This window comes from Neodiprion pinetum, chromosome 4 (assembly GCF_021155775.2).
Source record: "Neodiprion pinetum isolate iyNeoPine1 chromosome 4, iyNeoPine1.2, whole genome shotgun sequence".
NCBI classification, from domain to species: Eukaryota; Metazoa; Arthropoda; class Insecta; order Hymenoptera; family Diprionidae; genus Neodiprion; species Neodiprion pinetum.
The window spans coordinates 7,068,726-7,091,338 of NC_060235.2; the positions used below are offsets into that span (position 1 = coordinate 7,068,726).

Consider the following 22,613-nt stretch of genomic DNA (forward strand, 5'->3'; position numbering starts at 1 on the left):
ATAATTTGAAAAAATATATTTTGATCAAATATGAAGAGAGAGAAAACAATTTTAAAACTAGAAAAAATGCTCTTCCGCTTTGAATCTTGTGTGGAAATGTTCTGTTTCGCAAACGGAAAGCTTGTTTTTTCTCGTTTCACATAAATCGATTTGAGTGTTTACGAATTTGAAAATTCTTCCGGTACGGTTTTCAAGGTTCGTACTATTTAAGGAGATATCCTTGATGAAATTAAAAATTGTAATGATCAACCGTTTACAAAGTTAACCTGAAAAACACCGTATAAACATATAATACGCATACATAGGAGATTCCACCATCCTGACCTAGTCATGACTATAATAATATTTCATTTTCATTCACTGTTATACGGAAAAATCACTTCTCCAGTCATCGCTAATTTTGCGCAATCATTGTTACTATTATCGTAAGCAATTCGGACGGTAAGTTATTCGTAAAAAACGAAAACCTTAAACCCACGGAACAGGGATGGGTGTGCATTTAGTTTGCAGGTAGACACGAGCAATTACTTGATTAAAAAAAAAAGAGAAAAGAAAGAAAGAGAAAAAAAAACAGACATTAGTTTCAAAAAGTTGAACGGGAACGAAAGGTCTGCAGCGAAAAAAAAAGGAAAATTCACAGCGTGGGAATTTTACGCTCCGAGTTTAAATCCCGATGAAGGATTTATTCTTGCTAATCTCTTTTGATCCTTTTTTTTTTTTTGAACAACCAAACACACGCCTATCTCAGCTCGGGATTGACATTTTTCTTTTCTCTTTTTTTTTGTCTCACAAATGAATTTACCTCGCGAATTTTATCGTAATCGATTGCGGTTAACAGTAATTTCATCATCCTAGAATTTCGCACTTCAGAAGCAAGTTTTTCGAAGATTTCACTTTAGTTGATCAAGTTTTCTGCTCGGATTGCAGCTTCGAATTTGATACTTATGCAATCGCATAGGAAATCTTCCAACCAACGAAAACTCATGCCTGTCGAAATACTTAAATTTCAAATTTATTAACTTTATAATATTCGCAACTTGTTTTTTTTTTAGTGCTTCTTTTTCGCGCCTTTCGATCGCGGCTTTGACTCAGAGGTCTAACTTTTTTTTCATCACTTTGATATTAATTTGTATAATAACCTGGATATAAGTAAAAATTTCACTCAGTTCTAAGCTAGAAATTTATCTTGGCGTAAGATTGCAAAATTATCGAAGCTGTAATGCTGGCATTTTTAACTGCTCGCGCGATGTGAATGTCCAAACAAATAACTTAGGTTTAATAAAACTAAACCGTTAAAAATTTTTACCGCTTTTCCTACGAAATTTGACAATTTTCTTAATTCCATACGAGCTGACATGCATTCGTGTAAAATTTTCAACAAGTCGAGTGAAGTTGATGAAAAAAATTTTCACCCTTGTTCAAATTCGTGTAAATTTTCACTAGATGGAATAAAATTCTCTGTGGTCCATATTGACTTGAAATAATACGAAATTTTCTCGAAATTTCTTCACCTAATTCTATTCAACAACCGCGCTATTTTCATCGTGAAAGAAACATAGATAGTATCGATTAAAAATTCAACCAAAAATTTCTTTTTTCCTACAGTACGAACCGATTTTCTCCCAGTCTAACTCATTGTTAGTTATTCAAATATAATCGTGTTGGGATTTTATAATTTTTTTATTTTTTTTTTTGTGTAAATTGCAAGGAAAATAAAATGAAACAATGAAATTTGACGTGATGGAGAATTATGCGGCTTAAAAATATTGCACAAGCTTCGTGATTTTCTGAAAATTTTTTCAATGGCACGTTCGCCCGTTCAACATCACGGCAGGGATTTATCCGTGCTTTTAAGAGTGGCCAAAAAAAAAAAAAAAAGAAGAAAAAGAAAACTGAAAAAATGAAAAGTAAAAAGAAAAAAAAAAAAAAAAAAAAAAAACAAGAAGAAATCCCCACCTAAGTGATTTGTGATTTATGATTCGTAACGTTTCCGAATACGGTGTCCCGAGACACGCTCACGCAACTCTCGAAACTCCGAACGAAGGAACTTGGTCGGGTGTGTAGGCAGCAAGGCGACGAGGGTAGCCGGGAATAGCGATCCGCAAAAATGAGAAGGGTCGAAGGGACCGCCCGCTAGTCGCCGGGCTGCGTAAACAGACTGCGGAAGGGTCACACGCGATAAAACTTAACCCGCGCCCTTGCACCTCGCCGCTCTTAAAAAAAAAGAGAGAGAGAGAGAGAGAGAGAGAGAGCCTCGGGCCGAAATAATTCCCCAAAAGGGATTCGACACTTTTCGCCCGGCTATAAATATTCCCAGAGTTACGTTTCTCGTCTGGCTTTACAACTCGTGTGGTTGCAAAGGGTTAGAAAACGGAAGACGACGATACGAAAAATGTTATATTGAAAGAAAAGAGTACGGTACGGTTCACCAAAGCACGTGTTTTTTTTTTTTCTTTCTTTTTTTTACGTACAATACGGTGTTTCAGAAAGATACAATTTGCTATTTTCGATCGTGAGAAACCCTGAAAAGTTTGTCCAGGATGAAATTAAGATTCTGTCAAAAGACGAGCGTTTTACTTTATCTGGAAAACATCGCACTCGGTTGAATTTTTAACTATTTTTTTGCATTTTTTTGAATTTATGAAGCATCGTGAATAGTATTTTATTATTTTTATTATTATTATTATTATTTTTTTTTTTTTTTTTTATCGTTTGCGTCAATCATAATATCAATTTACGTAATTGTGACTATTAAGATCGAGTCTTTGGTTGATGTTTGAAAAGTGTATCTAATGAATTTTTCATTATTAATTCAATCTCGTAAAATAGTTGTAATTTAATATGAAATTTTAATTTAGGAGAGCACAAGATTTCCCGGTTGATATATTGTTGTATTACGGATCGTAATCTTTGGTTTGAACATAAATATGAGGAAAGTAATGACAATTGAAGTGCAACAGCGTGTTTCTTCATAAATTGAAAAAAAAAAAAAAAATCAAATAAGCGAAATATGAAATAAGCGCAATCTAACACATAACGCTTATCTTTTGAAAAAAATTTTCTTTTAACCTAAACAAACATTTTAGGGTATGCCACGGTTAAAAATCGTAAATTATTGTTTCCTGAAACATGCCAATGCATATTATACGTGTATATTTTTACACTTTGTTCTTTTTTGCAATTTTTCTGGAGGAAAATGTTTTTACAAAATTATAAACTCTGCGCGAGCTGATCGTTTCAGTTACTTTGTAGAAAAATAAATTTACGATATTACTGCGCCAAAGTACGATGATAATTTATTAGACGGTTTTGGAATTGGAAATAATTCCCTGTTTTATGAATTTTTTTTTTTTTTTTTTTCACTTACAAATTATCATACGTCTTCGAATTTCGATCCAATAAAGAACACACGTACCTTTAATCTGAATCGGACGAAGAAATAAATAGTAGGAAAATAGTTTTATTTTTTCAAAACTGTCTCCACCAATTATTATAATCTAGAACGGAACGGTCGTAATAATTTCAGTTTATCACAAGTTAGGATCATTATGTAAAAAGTATGATATATAGAACGATAACGATGAATGATAAGTAAAAATTCAAAAGTGTGCTGGACGAGATTCAAGTTACAAACAAAAACACCAGAGATTCAAGGGTGGATTTTGATTATCCGGTCATATGGTGCAAAGGCTGAATAAGAGGTGTTACTTTTCTCCTAATTAGAAGAAAGAAAAAAGAGAAAAGAAAAAAGAAAAAAAAAAAAGAAATCACACAAAAAGTTATTACCGGTTACTCAAGCCTTTCGCTCGTTATAGTCTTAAGTTTACAGTTACTCGAATATACTGTTATTACGTAAGACATAGAGCTGAAGAGCGATGTTGTATTTCAACAGAGCCAACATTATCCGAGCAAGCGAAACGTGATAATCGACCCGTCAACGTCACCTGTAATTAACCCGGTAAAACTTGTTGTTTCTACGTCCTCTGCGCCTGTACACACGAACATAAATATATACATGTATAATACGGCTTTTATAACCGCGATTGTGTACTTTTTTACTCGAGTACCAAAAACCTACCACGCACCCCTCAAGCCTTAATTACAAGGGAAAGGAAAAAAGGATGTGTAAAAAAAAATATTTCTGGTTTCTTTTACCTTCTAATTAAAAAACAAAAAGTAAAACCCTTTGCAAGCCGATCTTTTTTTTTTTTTTCATTCTCTTTGAGCCCTCCGAACTTCCGAAAGCCTGCAGAGCTTTACTCTCGAGCCGTGCGGCACGTGTCGTTGCGAATATTTTTTTTTTTTTTTTTAGCTACGGGAAGAGAGCGCGATGATTGACAAGTCGTTTGGAAAATTTCGTCAAAACTTTTTGACGAGCGGATAGAAGAAAAATATATATATATATATATATAACAGTTAAAAATAGCCGGCTGATCGCAAAGTCAGTCCCAGCCGTAAGGAAGACGGAGAAAAGCTTAGCTTTTTTTTGGAAATAGGAACGATCGGATATGATCGCATTTCCATTGTCCTCGGTAGTTCGGTTCAATTTGTTGGAGTTTTGAAGAACGAAGACCGTGAAAAATTGTCGTACGAGAATTAATTTCGAAATGATAAACGATAGGCAAGATATAAAAAAAAAAACAATTTCAACAATCAAGTTAAACGTCGTGCAATTAATCGAATCCAAATAATTAAAAGCTTATTGTTACAAACTGAAAACAAAGGATCACGTAACAAATTCAAAAGAAATTCGCACAAGATTCTGAGAATTATGAATTTCTTTCCGTATTGTATTAGATTTTTAACAGATATGATGATATAAAATACGGTTGAAATTTTGAAAGAAATGATTGAAGAAACAGAAAAAAGAACCGAATCTGAATCTTGCGTAAAAATGTTTCATCTCGGAAATGAAATGTTTTTTTTTCTTCTCGTTTCATAAAAGTGAATTTTGTGTCTTTTTGAAATGGGTTTAAAAAATCATAGGTTAAAGACGCGTGATTCGAAAAATTTTGAAAAAATTCTTGGTACACTTTTCACGATTCGTACTAATGTGGAAAAAAAAAATTCTCGACAAAATTAAAAATTAACACGGTCAACCGTTTACCGAATTGGCGTGGAAAGATATTTTCTATTCATTATTGCAGTATACTATTAATCAGCATAAAAGTTCGAAACAACCTTTTTTTTTTACCCACAGGCAATAAAAGTGCCGCTTCAGTCCCGGATTTTTGTCCAAGCATAAACAAATTGTCAATCCGCAAGGTGTTTTTACCGCAAAGAAAACTTCTGACTCTCCGTGAGCCTGTTCGTCAGATTTCCAACAACAAGTTTGGTGGCAAGAAAGCTCAACGGATCTTCCCCGTTGACGATATTATTTCAACAAACCATTTCCAACTGTTTCAGCAGTAACTCGACGCCTGTGCAAACAAGTAATAAATTACTGTTCACCCGCAGCTGCGCCCTGCAAGCTGCACGTACGTCAGTTTCGGACACGGAAGGCGGTATCCGTTGTGGGCAAGATCGGTGGGCTTTACCGCCGTGCCTCTTTGCAGAGCTTGCAGCTTCGCGGAAAGTAATATCCTGACGGTGGAGCAGCCACTGTACGTATATATACCGACCGAGTCAATGTTGACGCGTCGTCGGCACAACCCTTTTCGTATACCGTCCACAATTTCAGCCCCGAGGCACCAGCCACTCAGACCAACACGTACCCATTAGTCTCTCCTTCTCCTTGTCCTTTTCCCCCTTTCTCTCTCTCTCTCTCTCTCTCTCTTTCTAGTTTTTCTATAATTTGTTTTTTTTTTTTTCTTTTTATTCGTTTTCTTTTTCCACCGTAGAAGATTGCCTTCTTACGCAACGTTTTAGTTTTTAATTTTCATTTATTTATTTCTTTTTCGCTTTTATGTACATTTTTTTTCATACTTGACTGTTTGTTTGTTTTTTTTTTTGTTTATATTTTCTTTTCTGCTTGATTGTTTGCTTATTTATTTATTTGTCTTGTTGTATTTTGTGAAAAGAATAAACTGCATACTTCTTTCTTTCTACTGTTTAGTTTTTCAAGCATTGTACGTCTTGTAATAATATTGTCTGTGGTTCTCAGGGAGGTTACTCGAGAACCTAATAAATTACTTGTTACTCTACTCTACTCTACACTCTCTCTCTCTCTCTCTCTCTCTCTCTCTCAGTTTTTCTCGGTCTATTTCGAGTGAGGCGAGTGTGCGTCCAGCACCACCCTGTTGAAATAAACGTCACTAGCGGTTGGAAAGAAGACGGTGCGAGAAATATCCTCGACGATTCATGGAATAGAACTGGAGATGTATTGAAAAACGTGAATTACCGTAGAGGTGATTATACAATACCTTCTTGGCAATTCCCGTTTCCGTTGTATTTACGAAAAAACGACTCTTTGCAACGCTTGCCGACTGAAATTATATCGTATTTATTAATCAACGATCAAGTCAACAAATCGGAGACTCCTGAAAAAGACGTTCTCTTAAGATAATTATTGATTACGTGTGGACCAAACACAAACGAACGTGAACAGATCGATTGGAAATTGACTCGGTATCAAAAAATAGTTTATGCAACTATTTTATCCCTCCGTAAACCTGGTGGAAATAATTTTCACGCCTATCTACGACATTGATTCTACGATTAAGTAGAGAAATTCAGAAACTTTCGTAGCTTTGGCATAGAATTTTTTTCTTCAGACTCACGTAATTTTTCGCAGATTATCGTCATTTTCAAGAGACAAGCGTGAAGTGACTCGCATTTTCACGATCGTTATATTGTCATATGGAAATGGTAAAAAGGATATAATTTGTTGTTGAAATATCATAGAATTTTTCGTTTTGTGAAATAACAAATCTTAGTTTTTTTTTCATAAGACTCACCTAATTCGAATAACGCGAGATCGAAAATATACGATAGATTTTCTAAATCCTTCCACATCATACTCACGATCAGTCTTCGGACGTATACCCGAATTTTGCTAGAAACTTGACTTGTCTGCGATAAGTTTTATTTGCGAGAGAGAAATGCGGCAACTAGCTGTGGTTCAAAAATAACATTTCATACTTTTTTGTTTTGAACATTTTCGTCATCTTATCGATCTAAATCGAATTCTAAAATTGTCGATTGCCACAATTTTTCGCAAAAATTCGTACTCTTTCGTGACAATTCATGAAGTTTATAAAAACTAGTACTTTCAACTTTCAAAATTCTTAAAATACTGCAAGAAAAAAAATTTATGTCGTGTGCGTACAAAATTGTAATTATTTTTTATAGAAAAGTGTAGATGTTCATAATTTCTTATAGAAATTGGTAGTTTTTTTTTTTTTCTTTTATATGAAATTCCACGCGTTTCTACCGAACAATAATCTCTCATAAAAAATTGTAGACTTTCGTAATTTTTGTCGATTTTCCATAATATTGTAAGCTATTCACGATTTCCTCCGATTTTAGAATATTTCCTACAATTTTCATCGAACATCAAAAACTCAGGAGTATTATTCACACGTTTATTCACGATACTGCCTCGTGACTCTCGGACAACGCGAACAAAAACGGAATTTTGAAAACAATTCTAATACCTGGTTATGCAGCAGCGAGATTTTAAAATTTCTATAAAAATCATATTTTTCTAGTCATACTTAACACTGTGACATTATTCTCATTCTCATTGACTTCAGTCCTCATAGTTACCTCGTCTCAACACTATCATTCAATTCTTTTCAAGTATAATTTTTCATCCGTTGACATTATTCTCGTTTCGATCATTCGAATGTTAGTCAGCGTCTCGAAGAGCGTGCAAGTTTAAAATTACATTCATTGATTTTGTAAAAACGCACGATTCGGTTACAGAAATGTAACGAACCTTGAATTTTTACTCAAAATTAATTTCAATAACTCGGCAATGTATCATTTCCTCCGCGTCATTGCCAACGGAGAATTCATCGCTGTGTGCAATTTGAGTACGTGCAAGTATTTCGTCATAATTAGGGGAGCGGTTGATGCTGCCGCCTCTGCTAATTGTTCCGCAATAGCCGTGCTCGACATGGTGTGTAAGTGCATATACTCGGTATGTGTAGAATTCTGCAGCTGCTGCTGCTGCTGTTGTAGAGCTCGGCATGCCCGCAAATACATTGTGCAAAACGGAGGTTCAAACGAGATGCCCAATTATCGCGTGTCACTTGCCTAAACGATGATTCATGGATAATTATCTCAGTTAAAGCGATTTTTTTTTTTTTTTTTACCTATAACGCACGTTTTGTACTGAAAATTATGCGTTTTTTTTTTTTTTTTTTTTTTTCAACGCTGACGAATAGCTACAGAGTCGTTTCAGCTTGTCAATGGATATCGTGCACTCGAAATATACATGCAGATTAGGGTGAGTCAAAAAATTTAAATTATCGAATCTATGGTCTTAAGAGGAGCTGTTTACCGAGAAAAAAATTATCCCATTTGGAAAAATTTTTAGCTCAATTTTAAAAGGTGTCGCTGGCAATTTGAAATTTCCCATTTAAACGACACGCAACATTTTTTTTTTTTTTTTTTTCGTTAAAAATGCTATAACTTTTGAACCGTTTGAGATCAAAAAATTTTCACGGCATATTCTTGTAGGGCATTAAATTCTCTAAAACAAGACCGCCGAGTTGATTTTCTAGACGCGAAAATTCGCGTACTTACGGGCCACGAAAGTCGAAGAAAAGCAGAAATATGCAGTTTTAGGGCTCTAAGATTGGAAATATCCGTACTAAATGAAAAAACTTAAACTAAAATGAAACAAGGTGTGTGAAAGATGCTGTTTATAAACTAGATTCGTCAAAGGAGTAGAGTTTTAACTCATTTATTTATTTTTTATTGCACTTTTAAACATTAATATTCTTTTTAATTGTTAATAAAACTTTGTTTGTTACAATTAGGATTGCAAAATGAATTGTTTTTTTTCTTAATTTTTCGTTAAAGTTCGATTATAATTTTGTATCAACGCTGCAGTGTATATTTTTGCTTTTCTTCGACTTTCACGGCCCGTAAGTATACGAATTTCGAGTCTAAGAAATCAACTCCGAGGTCTTTTTTTTAGAGAATTTAATGCCCTGCAAGAATATGATTGGATAATTTTTTTAATTCAAACGGTTCAATAGTTGGAGCATTTTTAATGAAAAAAAAAACTTGTTTGTGTGTTATTTAAATGGGAAATTTCAAATGGCCAGCGACACCTTTTAAAATTGAGCTAAAAATTTTTCCAAACGAGAGAATTTTTTTCTCATTAAACAGATCCTTTTAAGACCATAGATTCGATAGGTTAGTTTTTTTGGCTCACCCTTATCCAGATGTACATGGTCGTGGAGAATCGACGAAGTGACGAAGTTTTTACGCGTTTTACTTGTCATCGTCGTGAAAAAGGAAAAGTCTGCATCGCAGGAGTTTTTCGTTTTTCCGAATTCTAGAAATTTGAAAACGCGAAGGTTCGCTGAAAATAGCAAAAGTGATTATCGACCGAAACCGATACCTTTCCTTACATCACCAAAGATGATGAAAAGTAAAAATTTATTGAATTCCTTGCCGAGAATCGGGCGAGAGATGAAATTTGTTTGCAAAAAATTGTTCATTGCTGAGGATGAAGAAGTTTAGCTCCACTCATTTTGATAATTGATCGTTGCGATTCCACTCTGTTTATACAATAACCATGAATTATTCGAGTTATCTCAATGGTGTAATTTAACTCCAAGTGTACCCAAACACGACGATGGACTTGTAACAGATTGCAGACATTAAATTTTCATTCATTACGTAGCAAGTTTGTCAATTCGTCGGCAGTAGTATTAAGCTAAAACCCGAAGCATACAACCGTAACACGTGAAACATCGATTAAATTCAACAATAATTTTCACCTCAAAAGAATAAAAATCGTCACCGTTTCCACGACCATTTCCACGACCGTTCCATTCGAAAAAATTGAATGTAAACGAACGATGAACAAGTGCGCGAGTTTTTAAAGCAAAAATCCGTTGGTACCTGCACTCGGAGATGATTGTTTGCACCGCTAATTGTCAACACAGAAGAAAGCTCGACTCCAACCGGTCTTGATGAATATCGGTGAATGAAAAACGTTTGCAAAAACAAACAACTGTTCCAACAAAGAATTGGTTTTCGCAACTGTTACACGGTACCAACAAGGATTTCTTTCCGTCCAATGAACAGCGCGAAGCGAGTTTGTTTTATCGGCAATATTATCGACCCCTTCACCCTTACACAAACCAAAAGCTTGTTCCCGGTCTCTCCTACAGTATTATATAGTGACAACTCTTGACTCTCTGGGCGGCCTTTATCTCTCTCTCTCTCTCTCTCTCTCTCTCTCTCTTGGATATTCAGTGAAGTCTCGAACAATACCGGGCGGTTGGCTGGCGTTGAATTATTCAGGTACGAAAGTAGCGAAACCTGCAGCCCCGAGGTCCGGCATTGATTAAAAGGCGCTCTCTCCACTCGGAGCACTCGAAACCAAGCCCGTTGCACAGCCGGTTGCCGGCCAGCTTTTACATCCTCCTCGCCTCTTTTCGAGTGTTACCTGAGATACCTTTAATTAACCGACAGACGTTATTCCGGTTTTGGTTGGAGAACGGACTCCATCCCCGCCTCGCTTATTTTTCTTTTTACGAAAACTTGCGAGTCGAAACCCTCGTTATATTATCAGGCATGTTAACCGGAGAGCGGCTTCGCCGAATTATACTTGAAAAAGGAATTTTCCCTTTTATACTTTTTAGGGGCTTCTCTGTAATCTTACCCTTTTCAAAAAAAAAAAAAAAAACAGTCACAAGCGCTATTTTCTCCAATCAAAAGGCAGCTTCGAACGGTAATCGGCATTTTTATAATGAATGGACGTAACTTACGGAATCGTGATTACGATACCTTTATGCGGATTAGGGTGGTCTTTAAAAAGATCATTTTTGAATTTCGACCAGCTCACCCCCATAAATCGGCTACAAATAATTTATAAATAATTTCCTATTTTTTAACATATTTTTATTTCAACTTAAAACCGTGCCCGCAAGAAGATAAATTTCCTCATTTAACCCTTTCGGGGAGACATTAAATATACTGAAAGGATCTCGGAGAAATTTGGTCGGAGGAGGTTCGTTGGGCTGCTGATTACGAATTTGAACTCAAAATTTGAAGATTAAATACGGTGGAGCAATATTACGGAACAAAATCCTAAAAGTCGTTTGATATCGCCATAATGGATCCATCGTTCCAAATTTTCTAATTTCAAATTCAGATTCGTAATCAGCAACCTCAAAAACTTCCGCGCACCGATTTTTTATTGAAATCCATTGACTTTTTTGATTTTGGTCGAAGATATTGGATCCACCATCTTACGGGCCCGGGTTAAAGTTGAAATAAGATTTTGAAAAAATTAGAGAACTATTTTCAAATTATTTGGAACCGATTTGGTGAATGAGCCAGTTGAAATTCAAAAAAAGACCTTTTTAAGGACCACCCTAATGCAGGTACATCTAAATCCGATAAGGTTTCTTACTTTCTTATTTTTTTTTCCATTCTAATAACGTACTTCAATAAGTTTCAATAGATACATCAAGTTTTATTAAATAGTTGGCGCTGTTGATAAGATTCGATGACAAGTTTGTAAAGAGATGATCACACTGAGAGAAATTTTTAGTTCCGGTTACCGCTCAGTCCTTGACTGTTTTCGTTTTTTACCACAACCGAAAAATATACTTCTAGGTAGAAAATGAAAATTAGTGTTATAGCTGTTACCGGAAATTTTAGTATCCGTTACTATTCTTTCTCCTTACGATCACTGTTGCTATACTTTCTTGCAACTGTTGCGAAAATTTAATGCTTGTGCAACGATAAATTGACGTTAAAGCCTTATTTAACTAAAAAAGTAGAATAAACCGAACAAACTGATTTTGCGTTGCAATTAGCAAAAAAGGATCGACGATAGCGCAAAATGGTTTTTCGTAATCCCAACAATATTTAAACAGTTCTTTTTTTAACGATACCTGTTTTACTCAATTTTTCTAGTTGCTGTAACAAATGAAATTTTTTTCAGTGCAAAACATAGCTAATTGTAAATATAGCGGTTATCTAGTTACTCGTTGATAGTGGAATGTTTTTCGATGAAGTTTGAGGATTCTAAATTTCAGGTACATTATTCTAAACCGATCATTTTATCGTCAATGTTTTTTTTTTTTTTCTTTTATTCTCTTTTAATCCGACTCTGTAACCTTCCACATCATAATACTATTGAAGTTAGACGTTCGTTCTCAGTTGTTAGCTATTATCTTTTCTCAACATAACGAAAAAACATCGTTCTCGATCTAAAATAAAATTGAGTTTCATTGCTGTAATCAGAAAGTCTAGTGTACATATATCAATGTTCGTTGTTCGATTCCGGTCACTCGTACTAGGTTGCGTGTAAACTTTCCGAAATGAAATTTTTTCATTGAAAATATAGTCAGTCAGACGTCCAGAGTCAAGTTAGCGCAGAATACCTTATACATAAATGCAGGTTTTCCGGTTGGCCAGAAACTCGAGCTCGCCTTGGCAGCGAAGAGATTGGTCTTTTGGATTCCCTTACATTCATGAGGCTAGAATATACGTCGTATGTATCCACGAATAAGCGTGCATATTTCGCGACCCTTTTTATCGTTACAAGCACGCGGTACAGCTTCTAAAAATTTATGACGAATTATTCAAACGTAGGATTTCCCGACAATGCACGCCTTTCAAAGGCTGCTGCAGTTCCGCACGCAACGTTGAATAATTACTGCATAAAGGAGTTAACGAGGCGCGTCCAAATTTCAGATTTTACGACGAAAAGGAAATGCGAAACGGGTCACACGATTCGTAAATGCTAATGAAAAACCGCGATTTGTGGTGTGGAATGAATGACGACTCCGAGATTCATTCTGAAATCAACACGCGGAGAGATTCACGGATTTCAAATGATCGATAAAAACGTCGCGATCGATTAAAAAAAAAAAAAAAAAAATTAGCAAGACAATTCGACTAACAATTCAAAAACAAAAACTTATGCGGCGGTGATTGAAAAAATTGACACTTCAGTGAATATTGACGAATTTGGTTTAGAAATAATTTTCCAAACACAAAAGACAACCGATAATAAACAATTTAATTTTAACACCACAAGCACACTGCTCATAAAATTAACGTATTCATGTTTGTTTCTGCATAGCTCATTCATAAAAAAAAAGCTTTCTTATAAATTATATGAAAGGGTTATTATTTTCCAACAATTCACAAGTTCACGCAACCGTTTATAACTTGTCCCACTACAATCTCCCTTTTTTCGTACCAACTAAACAACTAGATAAAAAACCGATGCTACAAAATTTCTAGAAAACTCATTTTTGACGCTTATATTGGCGTTAAAAAGATCATAAATTATTGCAATCTCTGTATAAAGTTGTCAATATTGGGACATCGAGTATAAATTTTATGCGAAAGGATTTTTCTCGTTACCAAGGAGTGTGCGAATAACATTAATTTCCAACAATTTCAGCATCAACTTTTAATGGCGCTTAATTAATTGGTTATCGAACTGAGAAAAGATTAATTTGACAATTTTCTCTCGACCTAATCAGGTACATCCGAGTATGTATATCTATAAAAATATATTCGCTAAACGACGAGCCTCTGCCTGTCTATAAGTAACAATCCTCATTTTTCCCCTTTTCCATTTCCCGTATTCTGTTTATTAACTGTTTTGTTTGCCTCAGCCCATCGCGATGAAAAGTAACGCTGTAATCCCAATAGCTTGGCGCATACTTTGCGTGCGGAAGTACTAAAAAGTTCAACTTTATGAACTCGTAAAAGTTTCCTATATAGTCTCCGAGAGCACCGTTTCAGGCCCCCATCTCCTTTCGCTTCGCCGATGTTGCCATCCTCTCGCAAAAACAGGCATCAATTGGATCCAACTTTGTTAAATTGCTTTTGTGTGAACTACTACATATGCTACGTGAAAAACAAACTTTCGTAAAACGTGTCAAACTCTTGAAACTATATTATTTTTTTCAACAGAGATTTTCTCCTTTCACTTTTTCAACGTATGTATCGGGAAAGAAATGAAATCACGAATAACGACAGAAACGAGACAATTCTGCGCAACGAGTTGCGCTCCTTTATACACGGAGGGAAAGAATTTTTTGATTCAATTTTTTCAACCAAATGCTGTAATCAAATGCGGCGGACACGATTCAATACAGAACTGCATCAAACCTTTGAATGATCGTGTTGACTATAAATTTATTCAAAATAACACGACGTGAGTTTCTCGCGATAATATGAATTTTGCATCCAGAAAATGTGTGATTAAAATTTCTAAAAATTTCGTTTTGCTTTGTTGCAAAAGTACGAAATCTTCTATACCAAAACAAATTGAGCTTGTTTCAATTCATGTTTTGTTGAGTCAAAAGTTAAATAATTGAAATAGACAATGAATTCTGTCGTTACAAAAATCTTTTGCATTGACTGAACCTTGGATTTATTCTGTATATAATTCTGTTGGCTCCAAATTTGACGGGTATTACACTTGTTTCAAAGCATGCGGTGTTTTTTTTTACGTCATAAACGAATTGGTGCAACTGATTCAACCAGTTACGCCAAACAAGCTCCGGTTGGATCGACAAAGCATTCGATCTATGTAAATTTTTTGTTGGCGAGATTCACGCGCTTATTTTATTTCAAGTGCCGAATTGTTTCTGTCAACGAACGTGCGACTCGGAGGAACAATGCATAGACTTGAAACAATTTCGGAAACACATGAAAAAGTTCACTCAAATCGATACTTGACTTGATCGCGACAAAAAAGGCTTTTATAGAATCAAGGAATTCCCTTTACTAAATCGTATTTACAAACTAAGTAAGTCGTAATTGTTGAATTCAAGTAATCGTATTTGGAATGGACTCCAACAAAAAATCAATTTTGTTGGTTAAATGATTTCTTTTCCTCTATGTATCGCTTCGCCGAAAGCAATAATTTTTTATTCACAAAACAACCGAATAAAGTAAATAATTTCAAATCAACGCGACTTCTTCCTCCTCCGTGAAACGATAAAGAATTTAAAAAAGATCAGCCGTCGTATATTCTATCAAATTTACCCGTTGCCTCCAAATTTCATAGATGTGAGATAATAAGACGCGAGGCACTAAAGAGCCCTAAACCTACAGTCAGTCGGTTAATTCGCGGCGTAGCCGAGCCGGTGGAAAAGTGGATGAAAAATAGAAAGAGAAAAAGAGAGAGAGAGAGAGAGAAACGAAAACGGAAGTTACGTGAATAGTGAGAGTTCTCTCCGCATAGGAGCAAGTAAACGGACTTAATCGCCGATGAACAATGCGCAGCCCCCCCTTTCTTTCGCCACCCCCGAGTTGCTGACCCTTTTAATACGAGGTGAAGTTACTCAACCGGTCCATAAAATGCATTAAAACGCCTGGCTCGGATAAAGTAATTGCCAGCCGCCAAGCCAGTCTTCCTTCGCCTCTGCTTCTTTGCTCCGCTTTCAGCCTTTCCCTCTCTCTCTCTCTCTCTCTCTCTCTCTCTTTCCTTCCGCCGTTTCACCCGGCTGTCCCGCTGGACTTCCGCTGCTTCTTTCCCCCGTATGTTAATCCACTTCCTGTACGAGGGTTGTTTGAATCCACCGCCTTTCCTTACCCGTAAATTATTATAGACGCTGGGATGTAGCCTGGGAATGCATTGAGTTGAGGAAGTTGCTTCTCCAAACGTCGATACTTTTTTTTTTCACTTTTAACACGAGTTAATCGTACAAATTGAATGTTTAAAAAAATATTGTACAAAATATTGTACTCGTAAGCTGTCAAGATTCTATTTAAAAAAAAAAAATACTTTATTCGTCGACAAAAGTTTCGGTATTATTGTTTCATTTCAAACCAGTTAAATATTATTGAAAATCTGTCGTATTCTTTCGATTTCATTCTAAGATCGCTCGTTTTGCTCATAATACTATTTTATTCGAATTTAATGAAACAATTTTTTATTTTTATTTAACGTATTGGAATCGTTATATGTATACTTGATTTCACCAAAAAAATGTAAAGTAATTTCAGCAACTGTTCACATTCGTTCCTCAAAATTTTGTGAAAAATGTCCGTCAGGGTGATATTCGAATTTGTCAATAAAATTAATGATACCTGAAACCAGCTATTTATGATTATTCATTCTCACTGCGCCGGCTCGAAAGAGTTTTTTTGTTTTTTTTAATCTGAACTCTTAATTCGAGCGCAAATTTTATTTACCTTCAATTTCGAAGTATCGTATTAAATCAACGTGCTTTGCCTATTCCCGTCAGTAACGTCATTGCACGTGTAATTGATTTAAATCCCCGTAATTCTAATCAGCGTGTAATATAAAGTGACTTCAATGCCGGGTAAATTTCCACCCGGTAGGTATAAAGTATATCTGCAACCTGCAGCGAGCTTTTTCGCTTTCGGTATATATTCAGCCGGTCTGCTTCGGGCTTGTTTAGGACGTTGAAAAACGTGCGCACATACTACAAATACAACATCAAAGCGACGAAGGTCAAATAAATACTCACCAAAAAGAGGCAGCGCAAATAAGTTGCGTCAGGCGCGACGCTTTTCCCAGGCCGGAAACTCAGCACCACGATGTCAATACACTCTCAATTTTCGTAAAAGCATTTTCCACGAATGTTTTATTACGCCAACGTCACCCGGTTATCGACACGTAGGTACGGAAAGGTGGATTATTTACTTATTCACTGTGTTTTTACATCAATTATCGGAATTGAGGCATTCTGATTATTTTAAAAATAAGAAAAAACTGAATGTCAACGACGTTTTCCGCTCTAATGGGGGGGGGGGGGCTTCTCAAACTACGAACATTTCACTGAATGAAAAATGTATTTCGAAAACACATTTATTCCCGACTCAACGATAAAGTTAATTTTTTTTACCTCAAAAGCGGAACGAAAATGTCACATTTTTTTTTTCTAAAACGCATTTGCGGGAAATATGAGCCCAATTCGAAAGTTCCAATTTTCAGATAAATATATTGCTACCAGAGTTGAGTCGGAAATAAAGTTTTCTATGCAACTCGGGAATAAAAGTCGATTATTCCCTTGTTACATAATGTACTATGAAACATATATATCAATGCCGACTTCACGTATCTGGATGTAAGTTGAAATACTTTTACGTTCTACGTTTTTAATTTTTTTTCTCTGTATAATCACGTAATATCAAATTGTTACACAATTCTGGTTGTAAAATATATATTTTTTTTTTCACGTTCAATTTTTTTTTATTCCGATCCGATGATCCCGAGAAAAATTTCCACATCGTAATTGCAATCACAATTTGTATTATAATACAAATGATTTTGTAACGTGATAAAAACCTGTATTCATCGGGAAAAAACTAGGGGGCAACTGGAGCTAACGAAAAGTTGAAAAGTGATATCCGTGAAGGTTGCCGGCAATAACTAGACATTTTATTAAGCACATTTCAGGGGAAAACACGACAAAAATCACTAACAAGGGCCGTGGCCAACAACACTAATAAATTATTCAACTTAATATCAAGTCGACCGTACTTTATTCCTTCTAGTTTCTCGCGGATCGCGTATAATTACGACCGATCACTTTCGCGTCCGTTTACGCACTGCTTCATTCTGGTGTGTCTGACCTCTCGACGGTCCGTTCGATCTGTTGTTTATTATTTCAAATCGTACGATCTAATCCTGAGAAGGTGTTGTTCGTTCTCACACTTTCGCACACCTACACTTTGTGTACATTCTTATTCTAGGCTGCGCAATTCCATCGGCTCCTCAAACCAAAACAAGTACATATTCAGTTACAATTGATCCTACTTGTACACCACGCGGTGTTCGTTTTCTTGAATTTACACCTGTCCTCGTCTTTCTCTCTCTCTCTCTCTCTCTCTCTCTCTCTCTCTCACACTCTCTCTCTCTCTGTCTTTAGAGCAAAACATGGCAAATTTTCATTTTTATAAATTTCGTCTACATTTTGAAGATTTTTTTACATTGATAATAATTATATATAGTACTTTTCTCACAAATAATATTTAGACGAATACATGGGTTGAATAATCAGTAAATCAGTAAGAAGTTCTGCATTAAACCCCGTGAGATATCTTCGAAAAGAAAATAACATTAATTTGCAATTTCAGCGAACGTGTTGCCATTAATAACATCGATCGATCTGCGCTGTTGGTAACCAAAAGATAAGTGATTATTAGTGAAACCATTGAAACATTTAAAATGGCAAAACTTCATAGAAATATATAAAATTAAAGTGAGAGAGTATTTAACGATGCAAGTAAAAGAGAGATAATTTACATGGACAGATTAAAACAAGAAAGACGATTTATTCATCCAATTTTTAACTAAAAAAAAGACGATTTACAGTTATAATTTTACCTTATACTCTTTTTGACCGATAATTTATGAATTATATGAGTGAATGATTGAATGGACGAACGAATAATATAATATATTTTTCGGCTATTGCCATAAATTTGTATAGGAAAAAATTAAAGGAATCTTTACAATTTTCACAATCTATAACATAACATTATTTTTCTAATTTATTTTTAAAGATTTCGATCCACACGTACAACGTAATACGATAAATAATTTTTTCACCGTCGAAATCGATGTCTGTAAATTGTAGTAAATGTAAAAACGAAAAATTAGACGCTCGGTGAGGCGCGAAGAGACGATAAGTAGTACGAGCTGTTATTGGTCGGACGCAAGCAACGCGAGGCGTCCGTCATTTTCGCTCAGTCGGTAAATCGCCAGGCGATGTGATCGATCTTATCGCGTGTCGCGAAACGAAAGTAACGCAGCTTATTTCCCGATTAACCACATTTTCAAACAGAGCAATTTTATTCTGTAGTTTCAGCGTCAATTCACAGGTTATAATTTCCAGTGGATATTTATGCGGAAAAACGTATGCATAATGCTCTTGACTTCACTTGTAGGGGTTGGTTTCAAATTTTAGGATCATGAAAAAAATAAAATCTCTGACCGGAATTAAAACTGCAGGGTATTTATTTATCAATAATTTCGATATTTGAATACCTATCACTTTAATTATTGCACACACTTGCTCGATTATTGTTACGTTTTTATAATCCGGTGCATTAAATTGTACACGTGATTTATTCATAACTGTTATGTCCAGTCCGTTACTAGATCTCGATAAATTTGTACATTCGGAACGATTTGGAAGATTGACAAATTTTGTGAATCAATTTTATTCACTAATGAATTTCATCTTTAATATGTTTATCGTTGCAAATTTTACGAAAAAAGTAACATGAATTTTTCAATACTTTCACGAGAATCCTGAAAATTACATTAAAATCCTTTGAAAGATTATTAAAAAAAAAAAAAAAATACAAACCGTATTTCGGGGCACGAAAATCGTGAATATTCATCACCGGATTACTGTAAAAATTTCACATTCTGTAGGTAATTTTTCAAATTAAAGAACAATTTCCAATTACTCCACCAACAGCAATAAAAATTTGCACAAGGTTTGCATTGGCAAGAAAAAAAACAACAACAACAAAAATTAAAAACATCGTTTCTTCACTCCGTTTAATTTTTTTTTTTTTTTTTATCGAGAATCGTGTTTTCCAGTTACATTATAACCTGAAAACATTCCGCGGCGCGTCGTTTAGAAAATATTCGATAAAAGACAAGGCCCGACGTATCCGCCGTTGAAAAATCGTCGGATTAAACCTGTCGAAAAGTCGTTCTTCAAAACGACCCCTTCATTCCAAACGTGTCAGGGTGTAAATTCGTCGCGGGTTATTTAATGGTACAAATTTAAATTATCCCGCGTAAAATAATAACGCAAGGAAGTCTCGCGAGCTTAAGCGAGTGTGTGTTTTGCGTATTCGGGGGTGTGGAGAATGCCCGTGGGACTCTGAGGGATGAGCGGCGGCGCAAGGGGGGGGGGGGGGGGGGAAGGGGTGAAGCGAAAAGGATGGCAAGGGAGGAGGAAAACAATCGAGCGAGGAATGCAGATGAGCGCAACCGTTAGGAATAGCTGTTAATGCGAGTGCTTCTGGCAGAATGAGACGGAACGAAAAGAGGTTTTAGCGCAAGGACGAGGGCGGAGAGGCGAGGGGGGGGGGGGAGGGGGGGGAGGAGGAAGAGGGTGGAAGGATAAAGATGAGGCGGAAGACGGGGTTAACGCGAGACGAGGGGTGGGAGGGAGGAAGGGAGGGGAGGATTTATTCTCGGGGCGGAATATATGCATGAAAGAGTCGTATGGGCTACGCGAGCCGCGTGAAATAAGAATACCAATTAGGGGCACAAATAGAATCACCATCTTCCTTCCTTCCTTCCTCCTCCTCCTCCTCCTCAGTCGCGGTGAGAAAAAGAGCCGCTTCGTTCCGATGGGAAAATCCAGCGCCGTTGCTCCCTTTACTTCGCCGACTCTTAAACGAACGAATTATGTATGGATGCGGGTATTATAAAAAGGAGAAAAATTTATGTACGTATATTTTGCATTACGTATTCGTTATTCTCCCACCGAGCTGTTGAGACAAAAAAAAAAAAAAAAAAAAAAATGAAAAAAAAAAGACAACCACACCTTACCAACGAGAAAATTTCATTTGTACATTGCAGAATTTTAATACGAGAGACAATTTTATCGTGGGGCGGTGTTGGTTGTTGGATTATTTATTGAAATTGAACCGATCGAACGATGAGAGTCTGAACAATGGGTGAAAATCAGATGTTTTTGGCTTTTAAAAATCTTGATTACAGATATTTGAAATAGTATTTATTTATTTATTTTTAAACCAGTCCTATCACTATTGGAAATGATTTGTCGCATTTTCTGTTGATATATTCGTCGAAAGTTTCTCGCTACATAGCGATTGAGTTACTTATTCAATGCGAGGATATTCTCAGAAGAATAAGGTCAAATGAAATTTGAATAATCCGAAGACTACGTTTACTGAAAGTAGAAGATAATGGAATAAGTGGGTATAATAATTGGGAGAAAATTTCTGAGCTCCAGACTGTGAAACTTATCAATTATTATTGCAACAAAATTGCAGATTTGATTTGAGGCAGAAATAATGGAATAATTTTGGAAACCTTGTGATATTATTGTGTGAACGTGAAAACACTTGCGGAAAATATTCATTCGAAATAAGCCAGAAAAGGAGGAGAAAATATTCCCTTAAAGCGGGATTACATTTCGTGTATAAAAGTGCGTGATTTAAATCAAGACTGTCAAAGTTTTGATCGCAATTACAGACCGATTTTAGTTGAAAGGATCAAAGGTATATTACGCGGCAACACGCGGCCGACGTCATTTCAAGCTGGAAAAGAGGAGGAAAGTAAGAAAAAAGGTGTAGAAGAGATCTCAATCTTTTGGAAAGACACTTGACACGCGCTCGGGCGGACTTTCGTCTCTGAGAAGAAAAGGGAAAAGTTTATATCAAAGTTGAGGGAAAAATAAAGCGATAAGAAATAAGGAAATGTGTGACACGAACGTCAGGTGCACGTAAAGTTTGATGAGTTAGCGCGTATTATATATGTATAATAATATACGGAATACGTATACATATATATATATAAGCAGGCAAAGCGAGTTGATAACGAAGTATTCTCGAGTTATTATTTGCCTTATTCACGAAATTGTTGGACCAATCTCCGGAAAGTTATACGTACCGGTAAACTTCGGTCTAAACGTATATGGTATATATATACATATATATATATATATATGTATGTGCGAGGATAACTTGAGGATTTTATCCCTCCAAGGGGGAAGGAAATATATGACTGTGCGTAGCTGATTGTTAAATAAACGCGTGTGTGTGTGAATAAAATTTGCAAACCATTTAGCGTGCGTGCAGGAATTGTGTTCACTGCATTGGCATAAAATAGCATAGATAATTCATATGGTGAGGTATGACGAGAGAAGAGGGGGAAATATTATCACGCTATTTCTGTTGCAAAATTCATCCTTTGTTCTCGATGTTTCCTCCAAAGTTATGTTTGGTTTTATGTTTCCCGATGTCCGTTGTCGCCAGTTTTCATTCTTCAACGTCTGGGAGATGAAAATTTGAGAATAATGTACGCTGAGAAAAATTTCATTCGCTATAGTAACTAGAAAAATTCAGTAAAACAGGTATCGTTGAAAAAAACTGTTCGAATATTGTTGGGATTAGAAAAAACGAGGTACTCGTAACCATTTTGCGCCATTGTCGATTCTTTTTTGGTAATTGCAACGCAAAATCAGTTTCTTCGGTTTACTATACTTTTTTTAGTTAAACAAGGCTTTAACGTCAATTTATCGTTGCGCGAGCGTTAAATTTTCGCAACAGTTGCAAGAAAATCTAGCAACAGCGATCGCAATGAGAAAGAATAGTAACGGATACTGGAAAAATAATTTTCACTCTCTACCTGGAACTATATTTTTCGATCATGGTAAAAAATGAAAATAGTTGAGGACTGAGCGGTAACCGGTACTAAAAATTTCTCTCAGTGTAGCGAGAAGGAAAGAAGGAGAAAGACAAGACGTCGTTCCTTTTCTCTT

At 35.8% G+C, this 22,613-nt stretch overlaps 1 protein-coding gene across 2 annotated transcripts in view; it reads right to left on the reverse strand.

Moving 5' to 3' along the window:
• The window catches only part of LOC124215857 (disintegrin and metalloproteinase domain-containing protein 10), a 350,156-nt gene that overhangs the window by 172,483 nt on the left and 155,060 nt on the right, over nt 1–22,613 (reverse strand). Inside the window, exon 1 of one of the 2 annotated variants that reach the window (XM_046619706.2) lies at nt 16,602–16,865. The exons of the other annotated variant lie outside the window; for it this stretch is intronic. The gene's annotated coding sequence lies outside the window, so the exon portion shown is untranslated. Of the gene's footprint in view, nt 1–16,601; nt 16,866–22,613 lie in introns of those variants that run through there. 2 annotated transcript variants of the gene reach the window in all.